This window comes from Enhydra lutris, unplaced genomic scaffold (assembly GCF_002288905.1).
Source record: "Enhydra lutris kenyoni isolate GAN:26980312 unplaced genomic scaffold, ASM228890v2 scaffoldscaffold31, whole genome shotgun sequence".
Taxonomy (NCBI): domain Eukaryota; kingdom Metazoa; phylum Chordata; class Mammalia; order Carnivora; family Mustelidae; genus Enhydra; species Enhydra lutris.
Window position 1 is genome coordinate 8339271 of NW_019154115.1, and position 12058 is coordinate 8351328.

The 12058-nt window shown below is 35.0% G+C and overlaps 1 pseudogene; it reads left to right on the forward strand.

Annotated features, from left to right (window-relative positions):
- The first annotated feature begins 738 nt into the window (after positions 1-738).
- LOC111153373 lies at positions 739-2035 on the forward strand (annotated as a pseudogene).
- The last annotated feature ends 10023 nt before the right edge of the window (positions 2036-12058 follow it).

Here is a 12058-nt window from a genome sequence, read left to right on the forward strand (position 1 = left end):
CAAAACAAGTCTCAATAAGTTAAAGAAGACTGAAATCATTATCAAGTATCTTTTCCAACCACAATGCTATGAACTAGAAATCAATTACAAGAAAACTGGAAAAAAACACAAAGACATGGAGACTAGACTCTGTGTTACTAAACAACCAATGGTTCAACAAGAAGTTGAAGAGGAAACCAAAGACAAGAATGAAAACAAATGAAATGGAAATACAAAAGCTAAAGTCCATGGGACATACATAGCAAAAGCAGTTCTGAGAGGGAAGTTCATGGATAAAGACCTACCTCAAGAAACAAGAAAAATTTCAAATAAATAAGTGAACCTTACACATAAAGGAACTAGAAAACATAGCCCAAAGTTAGTAAGCAGAAAAAAAAAATAGATAAGAGCAGAAATCAAAGAAACAGAGATTTAAAAAGTAGAAAAGATTAGAGATGGATGTATGAAAAGATAAAATCAACAAATCAACAAACTCAACAAGACCTCAAGGGAAAGAGCCAAGTTAAAAAAAAAAATACAAATGAAAGGAGAAATTGCAATTGACAGCACAGAAATACAAAAGATTATAAGAGATTACTATAATTTTATGCCAATAAATTGGAAAACATAGAAAATTTAAATTCCTAGAAACACACAACATTCTAAGACACAGTCAAGCAATAGAAAATGTTCTCTTTCATGATGGGTTTGTCACCAGAACATGGGTCTCATGAAAACCACCGCCAAACCTAAACCAAAATGGGAAAAGAAAAGACTCATATCAACATCATCACTGGACACATAGATTTGGACTAGTCTCCACTACTGGTCATCTGATCTGTAAATGTGGTAGTGACAAAAAGAACTATCAAAGTATTTGAGAAGGAGACTGCTGAGATGGGAAAGAGCTCCTTCAAGTATGCCTGGGTCTTGGATAAACTGAAAGCTGAATGTGAACATGGTATCACCACTGATATCTCCCTGTGGAAATCTGAGATCAACAAGTTATGTGACCATCATTGATGCTTCGGAACACAGGGATTTCATCAAAAACATGATTACAGGCACATATCAGGCTGACTGTGCTATCTTGATTGTTGCTGCTGTGTTAGTGAATTGGAAGCAGGTATCTGCAAGAATGGGCAGACCCATGAGCATGCATTCTAGCTTACATACTGGGTGTGAAACAACAAAGTTTTGATGTTAACAAAATGGATTCCACTGAGCCACAGCCAGAAAAGATATGAGGAAATCATTAAGGAAAACAGTACCTACAAGAAAATTGGTTATACCCTGACAGAGTAGCATTTGTGCCAATTTCTGGATGGAATGGTGACAACATGCTGGAGCCAAGTACTAACATGGTTTGGTTCAAAGGATGGAAAGTCACCCATAAAGATGGCAATGGAAGTGGAACTACATTGCTTGAAGCTCTGGACTGCATTCTGCCACAAAATCATCAGACTGATGATTTTTGTGTCTGCCCCTCCAGGTCATCTACAAAATTAGCGGCACTGGTACTGTCCCTGTGGGTTGAGTGGAGACTGACTTTCTTAAACCTGGCATGGTGGTCACCTTTACACCAGCCAGTGTTACAACTGAAGAAAAGTCTTTTGAAATGCACCATCAAGTTTTAATTAAGGATCTGTCGCAATGCTCCTTGTGGCAATGTGTGTGGTGACAGCAAAAATGGTGCACCAATGGAAACAGCTACCTTCATGGCTCATTGCCCTGAACCATCCAGGCTAAATCAGTGCCGGATGTGAACCTGTGCTGAAATGTCACACAGCTCACAGTGCTTACAGGTTTGCTAAGCTGAAGGGAAATGGCTAGAAGATAGCCCTAAGTTCTTGAAATCTCATGATGCCACCATCATTGATATGGTTCTTGACAAGCCTACATCTGTCGAGAACTTCTCTATCCTCCTCTGTTCTATTTTGCTGTTCATGACATGAGACAGATGGTTGCTGTGGATGTCATCAAGGCACTGGCCAAGAAGGCAGTTGAAGCTGGCAATGTCACTAAGTTTGACCAGAAAGCTCAGAAGGCTAAATGATTTTAATCCCCAATACTTGCCACCCCAGTCTTAATCAGATGTAGAAGAAGAATCTCTGAAATATTTTTGTCAATTGGCCATTTAAATTTAATAATAAAAGACTGATCAATTATAATGATACATTGGCAAAACCTTCAAAAGGAAAGGAGAGTGTTTTGTGGACCATTTGGGGTGTGTGTGTGTGTGTGTGTGTGTGTGTGTGCATGTGTGTGTGTAGCAGTTTTAAGTTATTAGTTTTAAAATCAGTACTCTTTAATGGAACCAACTTGACAAAAGTCTTTCACAGAATTTTAGGATTCACTAAAACAAAAGTTTAGGGTGCCTGGATGGCTCAATTATGTGTCTGCCTTTGGCTCATGTTATGATCCCATAGTTCTGAAATCAAGCCCCAAGTCAGGCTCCCTGCTCATTAGGAGTCTGCTTCTTCCTTTGCCTTTCTTTTACTCAACTCATGCTCTCTCTCTGTCTCTCTTTCTCTCTGTCTCAAGTAAATAAAATCTTTTAAATTTTTTGTAAAAGTTAAAAAATAAAAAAAAATTTTAATGAGAAAAAAAGAAATAGAAAATGTGAATAAACCAATTACAAGTAATGAAATAAGTAATTTTAAAACTCCCCCCAAAAAGATCCAGGACCAGACAGCTTCACAGGTGAATTCTACCAAACATTTAAAAATATAGTACCTATCCTTCTCAAATTAGTACAAAAAATTGAAGAGGAGAAATGATTTTAAATTTTTTACAAGGCCAATATACCCTAATCCTAAAACCACACAAAGACATCACAAAAAAAGAAAATTACAGGCCAATATCCCTGATGAACATGGATACAGAATTTTTCAACAAAACATTAGCAAACTGAATTCAACAATATATTTTAAAGATTATATACTATGATCAAGTGGGATGTACTCCAGGGATGTAAGGATGGTTCAGTATCTCTGTATCAAACAACATGCTATACCATATTAACAAAATAAAAGATAAAAATCATAAAATCACCTCAACAGATACAGATAAAGCATTTGACAAAATTCAGCATCCATTTATGATAAAAATTCTCAAAAAGTAGGTATACAGGAAACATACCTCAACATAATAGAGACTATTTATGACAAACCCATAGCTAACATACTCAATAGTGAGAAGTTGTAAGCTTTTCCTCTCAGATCAGGAATAAGAAAAGGATACCTGCTCCTGCTACTTTTACTTATCATAGCATTGGAAATACTAGCCACAACAATTGGGCAAGGATAAGAAAAGGTATCCAAATTGTAAAGCAAGAATTAAAATCTCACTATTTGCAAATGATAATACTATGTATAAAGAACTCTCAAAATGCCCCTCCCATACACACACCAGAGCTACAGGATACACAACATACAGAAATCAGTTACATTTTTATATATTAATAATGAGCTATCATAAAGAAATTAAGAAAGTAATTGCACCAAAAAGAATAAGATACCCAATAATAAATTAAACTAAGGATGTAAAACACTTTTACTCTGAAAGCTGTAAAACACTGATCAAAGAAATTGAAAATGACAAGAAAAATAAAGACACACCATACTTATACAAGAATTGATATTCTTAAAATAGCCACACTTCTTAAAGCAATCTATAAATCTAATGCAATTCCCATCAAAAAAGCAATGGCATCCTAACTGGTGTCATTGACAAGACAAGAAACAACAAATGTTAGAGATGCTGTGGAGAAAGAGGAACCCTCTTACACTCTTGTTGGGAATGCAAGATGGTATAGCAACTTTAGAAAACAGTGTGGAGGTTCTTCAAAAAGCTAAAAATAGAGCTACCCTATGACCCAGCAATTGCACTACTGGGTATTTACCCCAAAGATACAGATGTAGTGAGAAGAAGGGCCATATGCACCCCAATGTTCACAGCAGCAAGGTCCCCAATAGCCAAATTGTGGAAAGAGCCAAGATGCCCTTCAACAAACAAGTGGATAAAGAGGATGTTGTCCATATATAATGGAATATTACTCAGCCATAGGAAAGGATGAATACTTATCATCTGTACCAACATGGATGGGACTGGAGGGTATTATGTTAAGTGAAATAAGTCAAACAGAGAAAGACAATCATTATATAGTTTAACTTATTTGTGGAGCATAAAGAATAGCATGGAGGACATTTGGAAAATGAAGGAGGGAAATCGAGGGGGAGATGAACCATGAGAGACTAGGGACTCTGGGAATCAAACAGCGGGTTTTAGAGGGGAGGGAGTGAGAGGATGGTCTACCCAGTGATGGGTATTTAAGGAGGGCACATATGGCAATGAACACTGGGTGTTAAACACAAACAATGAATCATGGAACACTACATCTAAAACTAATGATGTACTGTATGGTGACAAACATAATAAAAAAGTGATAATAAAAAATGCAATGGCATCTTTCATAGAACTAGAATAAAGAATCCTAAAATTTATATTGAACCACAAAAGTTACTAAATAGCCAAAGCAGTTTTAAGGAAGTACAAAGCTAGAGGTTTTATGCTCTGACTTCAAACTATACTACAAAGCTAAAGTAATTAAAACTGTATTGTATTGGCAAAGAAACAGATACATAAACCAATGGAATAGAATAGGGAGCCCAGAAATAAACCCATACATATATGGTCAATTAACCTATGGCAAAGGAGGTAAGAATATACAATGGGTGAAAAGAAAGTTTCTTCAATAGTAGGACTGAGAAAACTGGATAGTGACATGCAAAAGAATGAAACTAGACTACTACCTTACACCATACACAAAAATAATCGTTAAGACCTGAAATCATTAAGCTTCTTTAAGAAAACATAGGTATAAGCTCTTTGACATCAATCTTAGCAATCTATCTTTGGTCCGGTCTCCTCAGGCAAGGAGAAAAAAATGCTAAAATAAATGGGATTAGATCAAAATAAAATGCTTTCCTTTGCATAGCAAAAGCAACCATTACATAACAAAAGGTAACCTACTGGATAGGAGAAAATATTTGCAAATCATATACCCAATAATAGGTTAATATCCAAATTATATGAAAAACTTTCACATCTTAGTATCAGTAAAACAAACATTTCAATTAAAAAAAATGGGTAGAAGATACAAATAAACTTTTTTTTCCCCAAAGAAGATGTGCAGCTGTACATTAAAAGATCCTGAGCATAACTGATCATCAGAGAAATAGAAAATCACAATGAGATATCACCTTACACATACCAGGTTGGGTATCATCAAAATGACAAACAATAAAATGTACTGGTGAGGATATGAAGAAAAGAGAACCCTTGTACACTGTTGGTAAGAATGTAAATTGCTGCGGGCACCATGAAAAACAAGATACAGTTTCCTCAAAAAAATTAAAAAAAAAATAGAAATACTATACCATTCAACAATCTGCTTCTGGGTCTACATCTGCAGAAAATGAAAAACAATTTGAAAGGATAAACGCACCCCTATGTTCATTGCAGCATTAATTACAATATCCAAAATACAGAAGTAAATTAAGTGTTCATCAATAGGTGAATGGGTAAAAATGTGGTATATAAATAAATGAAATATTAAGCCATAAAAAATAAAATTTTGGCATTTATAACAACATGGATGGGCCTAGAGGACATTATTGCTAATTGAAATAAGTCAGAGAAAGACAAATACTGTATTGTTTCAATTACATATGGAGTCTAAAAAAAAACAAAATAAATTAACAATCAAGACAAAGCAGAAACAGACTCCTAAGTACAGGAAACCAACTGTTGGTTCCCCAAGTGGAGAGGGATTAGGAGGTGGGAGAAATAGGTAAAGCAGTTTAGGAGGTACAAATATACAATTATAAGATAAGCAAGTCATGTGGATATAATGTACAGCATGGGAAATACAGTCAATATTGCAGTAATTTTCACAGGTGGTAACTGGACTTATTATTAGCATTATTTCATAATGTATAAAAATATCAAATCACTAGGATATCCACCTGAAACTAAGAGGATACTGTATGTCAATTTTGTTTCAATGAAAATTCATAAAATAAACATTTATTTGGGGTCCTCAATTATTTTTAAGAATGCAAAGGAGGTCTGAGAACAAAAATTTTGAGAACTGTGGGGCTAGGCTAAAGAAAACCTGACGCACAAATAAATCCCAATGTTTCAATTATGTTCCTTATTCACTCTTATTTTCATTCTGTCTTCATTCTTCATTCATTCTTCTTCTAAATCCAATAATTATTTCTTGAGCTCTGTTTTGTGCAAAACCAGTTACATAATGATGAACAAAGTAGCTTTCATTATTTCTAGTAGATGTAGAAAACGATAAACATAGTACATGTTTATTGCAGACTTTGATACATTGTTTTAAAGAAAAAGAATAAGATGCTAGGAGGTAGAATAAAGGAGTGAAGGAACAGATTAGAGAGGTTGTATAGAAGGATAAAGAAAAATCACCATAAAATAAATGAGAGAAAAGAGATCTGACAGAGGAAACAAGTTTTTAGGATCCTAAGGCAGTCAAAAGCTGAATGTACTCCAGGAACTTAAGTATGAGCAGGTAGGTAGAGTGTAACAAGCCAAGGAGAGGCTGGAAAGGAAGACATTGGAAACAGGCAGGGGGCATAACTTACAGACCATTGTATATCATGACAAAAACTTTAGGTATGATTCTATGGGCAGTAGGAAGTTTTTAAAATGTCAGACAGTGGAGTGACACAACCTGTGTTCAAAAGGCAATACTAATTAAAATGTAAACCTATTAGACTGGAAAGGGACATTTATCTAATTTAACCAACAGAAATAGAATGAGAAAAACTAGTAAACCCAGTGGAAAAGCTATACAGTAGTCCTACCCTTATCTATAAGGGATATGTTTCAAGACCCCCAGTGGATGCCTGAAATCATGGGTAGTACCAAACCATATATATCCCATGTTGTTTATATATATATATATATAAAAACCCATGTTGTTTATATATATATATATATATATGATAAAGTTTATAAGTTAGGCACATTAAGAGATTAACAATAATAATGGCATAGACCAATCATAATAATATACTATAATAAAAGTTACGTGAACATTCGCTCTCTCTCCCCCACTTCAAAATATCCTGTTGTACTGTATTCACCCTTCTTCTGATGTGAGATGTTAAAATGCCTACATGATGAGATGAAGTGAGGTGAATGACACAGACACTGCGACATAGCACTGGGCTGTCAGGCTTCTGAGGATACATCAGAACATCATTTGTTTCCAGACTATAGTTGACCATGTACAACTGAAACCACACTAATCACAACTGCAGACAAGGGGATACTACCGTGTAACACTAAAACCTTGCAGAGAAACAGGCAAACTATTTGTGGCTTTGTATGAGAACAAATTTAACACTTATTGCTTAGGCTATTCTCTCTGCCCTTACTCTCACCCAGGAAAATTGTACCTGCTTATACATTTATACTTAAATACTATATTTAAAAGTTCACTTCAACTGTCACATGAGAACAGAATGGGGCTAAGGGAGCAAAGCTGGAGAGATTCATTCAGAGGATGTTATAGATGTCAAAGATAAAGATGATGGTAAGCTGGATAAAATGGTGATGGCGAAAATGGAGAGTATGTAACTGTGAGAAAGGAAATAGATTTTAAAAAAATTAATGATTTTTTTTTGGTGCAACCTATTGTGAAGGTTGAAGAAAGGTAGAGGTAAAATAGAACTTGCAGATTACTGGTTTGTGCAGCTGAGAAAAGGTTGATTCAATTTACTGAGTTAAGAAAAACAGCAAAAACGTGCTGAGTAGGAGAGAAAGAAATTAAGTCTTTGGGACACATTAGGTTTAACTTGTTTATGAGACATCTCTGGCAAATGTCATGGAGGCAGTTGGGTAAAAAAGTATGGAATATATAGGCAAGTTTTAGAATGAAATACATGGTTAGGAATAATTGGTATGTATATGATAACACATTTTTTAAAAGTAGGTCCCACACCCAGCATGAAGCCCAACATATGGCTTGAACTCATGATCCTGAGAGCAAGACATGAACTGAGATCAAGAGTCAGATGCTTAAATGACTGAGCCACTTAGGCACCCTCGACACTTAAATTTTAAGTACTCCCTTAATACCTTTGAGCTTTATAGCCTCCAAAGGCCTAACAATGAGTTTTCCTGCTCTCACCAGATAGGGTCCCTACCCAGAAGTAGGCTTCTCAACCAGCTAATTCCCCCATCCCCTGCACGAGCTGCACCTCACCTGATACTCCACCCAAATTTTTTGCTTCTCTGTCAGCCTGTAGAATTACTCAAACAAGTCAATCACATCCACCCATGGGAAGCCTGGGGTACCCAACTTTCCTCTTATCACAGAGTCTGCCTCCCACAACCCCTGCTGGTTCACTCCATTCCCTTGTACAACACCCATGTGGCCCTTCATGATCTCCAGGGTCTTTGTTCACCAAAGTGTAAATATACTTGACTAATAAACAGTTGCCAATCTCATCTGTCCAGTGTGGGTGTCACATGTTCAACCATCATAGTACTTAGGGCAAGGGATCCCTTCTTCACTACAGAGTGAATAGAGGGTAATGAGAAGAATACATAAAAGTCATTTAAAACTACTGTGATTAGATTAAGTCATGCAGGCAGAAAGTTTAAAGACAATAGTGCCTAGCAATAAGATACAGTGATGACCCAGCAAGAGTAGCAGATAAGTAGGTTGAGAGATGAAAGAAAACCAGTAAAATGCAGAGTCTTGAAACCAAAGACAGAATATTTCTAGAAGAGGACAAAAAATTACTTTTAACCCTAGTATAAAAGTTAGAAGATAAAAATACATTAATGGATATACAATATAAAAATAAGCAAATGCTACAAGAACACAAAATGTTAGTGCACTAAGTGGAATAAAAGTGGAGAGGTTCTATGTGTGGTTAAAGTTAAGTTGATATCTACTTAAAATAGATGGTTATAACTCCAAGGTATTTCATGCAAACCTCAAGCTAACTACAAAGAAAAAAACCTTTAATAGGCACAGAAAAGAACAATAGAAAAGAATCAAAGCAAGTAACTAAGTAACTCTAAAATAATGAAGGAAGACAGCAATAGAGGAAGGGAAAAAAAAATAACATCACAACAGACTATATATATATATATATATATGGTTTTGAGAAAAGATAAACAAGACTAACAAAACTTTAGCTTGCTTAACTAAAAAAAAAGTCTCAAATAAGATCATAAATGAAATAGAAGACACCACAACAGCTGTCTAATAAATAAAAGTGAGATTATTATGAACAATTATGTGCCAGTAAATTTAATAACCTAGAAAAAAAGAATTCCTAAAAAGATACAACCTACCAAAACTGAATTAAGGGGAAATAGAAAACCTGAACAGAGTAATAACAAATAAGGAGATTGACTCAGTAATCAAAACTTCTCAAGAAGGACAAGCTCAGAGCCAAATGGCTTTATGGGTAAATTCTCCCAAACATTCAAAGAAAATTATTTATTTTTTTGTAAACACTTCCAAAAAATCATTCTACTCATTGTCTGAGGCCCAAATTAACCTGATATGAAAGCCAGAAAAAGACGTCATGAGAAAATCACAGGATATTAACTCTGATAAAAATAGGTGTCAAAATGCTCATTTAAATACTAGCAAACAAAATTCACCACCAAATTAAAAGGCTCAACTATCACAACCAAGTGGGATTTATTCTAGGGATGGAAGGATGATTCAGCATATACAAATCAATGTGATACACCATGTGAACAAAATTAAAGAAATCACAGAATTCTCAATAGATGCTAAAAACAGCATTTGACAAATTTCACCATCCATTCATAATAAAAAGTATAAAAAAAAACAGGCATAGAAGGAATTTAACACAATGAAGGCATTTATGAAAAGCCCACAGCCAACATCACAATCAATAGGAAATAACTGCCAGCTTTCCCTCTGGTACAACTCTTGCTACTGTATTCTACTAGTATTAGAAAAAAAGAAAAGACATCCAGATCAGAACAAAAAAAGTAAAATTATATTTCTGCAAATGATCTAACCATATCTATAGAAAACCCTAAATTGAATTAGAATAAACTAATTGAGTAAAATTGAAGGATGCAAAATCAACATCCAAAATTTAATCACATTTCTATACACAAACAGTAAATTAAGAAAATTAAGAAAATAATTCCATTCACAATAGCAACAATGAATACTGGGAATAAACTTAGCCAAATAAAAAAAGACTTGTACCTCAACAGTTAAAAAGTTTGATGAAGGAAATTAAAGAAGACACAGATACATGGAATGACATTCATATTCATAAACTGGAAGAATATTTAAATGCCCATTCTCTCCAAAGTTATCGACAGACTCAATGCAATTCACATCAAAACTTCAATGGCATTACTTACATAAATAGTAAAAGTAATCCTAAATTCATATGTAACTACATGGACCCCAAAAAGCCAAAACCATATTAAGAATGAACAAACCTAGGGGCCTCATACTTTCTGATTACCAAAGATGCTGCAACCAAAACAGTATAATACTAGCATAAGACAGATACATAGACCAAAGAACAGAATAAAAAGCCCAGAAATAAATCCAGGCATATATAAGCAACTCGTCTTTGACAAGGTGTCAATATAAAATGCAGAAAGGATATTTTCCTCAATAAACGGTGCTAGGCAATCTGGATATTCACATGAAGAATGAAACTGGGCCCTTATCTCATACCATATTAAAAAGCTCAAGCAAAATAGATCGAAGACTTAAATATAAGACCTAAAATTCTAAAATTACAAGAGAGAAAAATAGGAAGGAAGCTTCTTGACATTGTTCTGGGCAACAATTTTTTTTTTGGCAAATCACATTTAATGTGCATTATCTTTTTAATTTTTTTTAATTTATTTTCAGCATAACAGTATTCATTGTTTTTGCACCACACCCAGTGCTCCATGCAATCCGTGCCCTCTCCAATACCCACCACCTGGTTTCCCCAACCTCCCACCCCCGCCCCTTCAAACCCCTCAGATTGTTTTTCAGAGTCCATAGTCTCTCATGGTTCACCTCCCCTTCCAATTGTGTATTATTTTTTAATTCAAGTGTAAGTAGCATACATTATTAGTGTCAGGTGTACAACATACTGATCCAAAGATTCTAAACATTACCCAATACTTACTGTATGCATTAAGTCATCATCTGTCACCATACATTTTTAAAATATTTTGACCTATTCCCTCTGCTGTACTTTTCTTCTCCATGACTTATTTATTTTACTACCAAAATCTGTAGTTCTTAATCCCATTCACCTATTTTACCCATTTCCCAATTCACCCCCTCTCTGGCAACCACTAGTTTCTGTATTTAAAGAGTCAGGTTTGTTTATTTACTTTGTCTTTTAGATTCTTCATATAAGTGAAATCACATGCTATTTGTCTTTCTCTGACTTATTTCACTTAGCATAATATCCTCTGTCCACCTATGTTGTCACAAATGGCAAAACCTCAGTCTTTCTCATGGCTGAATATTATTCCACATTGTGTTGTGTGTGCGCGCGCGCGCGTGCGTGTGTGTGTGTGTGTGTACACACATCTTCTTGATATGGAGATAGCACCTCACACCAGTCAGAATGGCTAGTATCAAAAAGACAAGAAATAACAAGTGTTGGTGAAGACATGGAGGGGAAAAAAAACCCACTTATGCACCATTGGTGTGAATGTACATTAGTGTAACCACTTTGGAAAACAGTACAGAGGTTCCTCAAAAAATAATTAAAAATTAAAATACCATATGGTCCAGCAATTCCACTACTGAGGATTAACCTCACCAAGCCCACAAAAACAGTAATTCAAAAAAATTTATGCAACCCTTATGTTAATTGCAGCATCATTGACAATAGTCAAGATACAGAAGCAACTCAAGTGTCTATCATTGGATGAGCACTAATTTTTTTTTTAACACAACACCGAGAACACAAACAGTAAAAGCAAAAATAGGCCAGTGGGATTGTATCAAACTAAG